The sequence below is a fragment of the Charadrius vociferus genome, unplaced genomic scaffold (assembly GCF_000708025.1).
Source record: "Charadrius vociferus isolate BGI_N301 unplaced genomic scaffold, ASM70802v2 scaffold54, whole genome shotgun sequence".
In the NCBI taxonomy this organism is placed as follows: domain Eukaryota; kingdom Metazoa; phylum Chordata; class Aves; order Charadriiformes; family Charadriidae; genus Charadrius; species Charadrius vociferus.
In genome coordinates, this window is record NW_009648350.1 from 2849928 (window position 1) to 2852707 (window position 2780).

Genomic DNA, 2780 nt, shown 5'->3' on the forward strand with positions numbered 1-2780 from the left:
CCGTGAAAGCAAGTCAATAGATGCATTTCACAAGCAACCACGCAGCAAGATCCAGTGTACTTGCCAGCACCACAAAGACCTACCAACTCCCTAAGCTGGTTACTAAACCTTCCCATCAGACTTGCACACGCACTGCCAGAGCCAGATTTTCCAAGGAGAAAAAGCCAACCCCATCTTTAACTCTGAAGCTCCCCATCTCCTACTCCATACACCAAGAATGGAGAGGAAAATCAGCCAATAATTCTACTTTATTCCTTGCAAAGGAGTAACTGGAGGCCCAGAAGTGGCTGATAACTAAGCAATAATACTACAATAATCTGCCACCGTAGGTCAAACTCAACCTCTCTTGTAAGCCTAGAGAAGCTACCAGAGATACAAGCGTTCCTCTCTCGCTCTTTCCTGATTCTGTGAGCGATCAGCAGCACACAATTGACTTGAATGTTTACTCGTGGAGAAGCAGCAAGAGATTACGAGCAGCCTGTAATTATTTGTTCAGATATATGAAATTTCAAACTCTATAAAAAGCAATCTTGGCAGAGGTGCACCTGTCACTGCAGGGCTCGTGACTCACTCTCAACAATAGCGTGTATAAAGTAATCTTCACCACTCGGATCAAATGATCACATTGGGAAAGCAACTTATGTAAGTTCTACCTCTAAAAAACACAATTCGTAGAAGAGCCCACGTCAGGAAACAGAACAAAGTTCAGTGTCAGCAGAGGTAACTGTCGGGTGGCTTTCTGTTATACCAGAGGAAAGGGATGGGGAGGAGATGGCAGGAGCACAGACCTGAGCAGGGAAGCCTTTTCCCCAGTCCTTCAGGACCGAGCAAACACGTTATCTTGGCTGCGTGGCAACAGCCAAAGGAGAGAGTAAAGATCAAATGAGATTTCAGTCCGGACAGAGTTCCACATGCCACTTTTGCTGCGGGTGAACTAAGGAAAGAAACCATCGCTCCCAGCTCCCGTCCTGTCAGCTCTCGCTGCCAGCCGCCCTCCCCAAACTCAGCTGCGCCCATAGATGCTCCCCAACCTGTGACGCCCAAAAGAAAGAGGTTACCTTGCACCAACGACTCCGCAAGTAAGTGCTGATGGCGTCTGTGAGCTCCAGCACGAAGGGCGGCGAGCAGCGGGGAAAGCCTCTCTCAAGAAAAGGCAAGGAGTTTTGATTGTATGGCCCCGTAGAGCTCCTCCAGCTGCTTTGGAAGAAACAAAATAAAAGTTGCAGAAGGCACTTACTTGCTCAACCCCAGCTACCCAGAGGGCACCACCCCAGAGATTATTGACTGAACAGGAGGCAACTCCAAAGTGATGACAAAGTAAAAGGTCTGTCACAATGAGAGCAGGACTAATTAACAGAGGGTTAAGCCAGCTGTGTGACACTACCTCCTCCTTCCTGCCCACTCTTCACCTTACTCTTCAAGGCTTTTACACTAGAGGATTAAAAGAAAGTACTCAGTTGTGTCAGGTGTTTTTTTTTCCAGTGGCACTGGTATCCTCCCTGCTTTATGGGAAAGTGTTTTGCAAATATAGTTCTCGTGCACCATCACATCCATGTGCACCACAGAGGACTCTCCGAACCCAGACACTCCGTACCAGAGCAATCAACCAGCACATGACACATTTGAAGGAAAACCAAGAGCTGTACTGGGACAACGTGATGTTCTCCAGGAGCAGCCTGGCTCACCATCCCTTTCCCAACAAAACACTAATTTCCTCACCTGCAGCAGGTTAATCTGCAAATTTGCTTTGCATGTGCACAACAGCTCATCACGATTTCTCAGAGAACTACAGAAATACTGAAAGCAAACACATTCCCTTCCATCTAGCAAAAGGAGTGATGCACCCCACTAAGCACAGCTCTGCTGGCTAACAACAACAACAACAAAATTAAAACCCACAGCTCCTCACTACAGTCCACATGAAGTATAAAGCCCTATGGAAGGAGGGATGTCCCCACCAACTCTTCACTTTCAGAATTTAGAAACAAAGACTTGATCCTTCCTTGGACTTTTCCAGCTTCTCAACTGGATACGTGTTTCTGCTTTTTAAAAGAGCTGTAAAAGTACAAACCCATTTCAGTTTTCCAAACTCAGATTAGGCAGAAAACCTCAGTGATCCCTCTTTTCTATATTGATTCCATCAAGTATTACTATTTCTTTTCACGCCCTGAAAGCTAACCCAAGCTAGCCCGCGGTCTAAACACTGGCAGACTAAAGCATGCTCCAAGCTGCACCAGCTGTACTTACTCCTGCAAAGAAGATGACTTCCTAAGAATCAATTCCACATTGATGACTAACTCCCAATACTACAATCCAGGTGTCTTTGCCCCCTCCAGATTTAATATTCCCAAACAAGGGGTTTTCCATTATTTCCTTCAACAAGCACATTCCTGAAAGGGATAAGTTCACTCTCCAAAGCAATTCCATCAGGAAAAGACAGAGATAAACACTCTTCCAACACCACAAAAGTTTATAAAGAGAAATAGGTGGAAGAACAGCAAGCCAGCCCCGCGTGCAGCAAAAGCATCAGTTAGATGCCAGAAATAACTTTCTGCAGAGAAGGGCCAGAAAAAGTTCATTGAAGGCTTTTAACCAACCACAGCCTGGGATGGGATAAGTACCAGCAACCCTTCAGCACACTGCAGAAGCGAGGCAGGGCAGACATCATCCCGGAGCACCCCTCTCCCGGGCTGCCAGCCCTGGACCTGCCAGGAGGCCCCCTCCTGAGCCCCATGGCAGGGACCCTGGCGCCTGGGAAGCCCCCTGCCCCACAGCCCCCA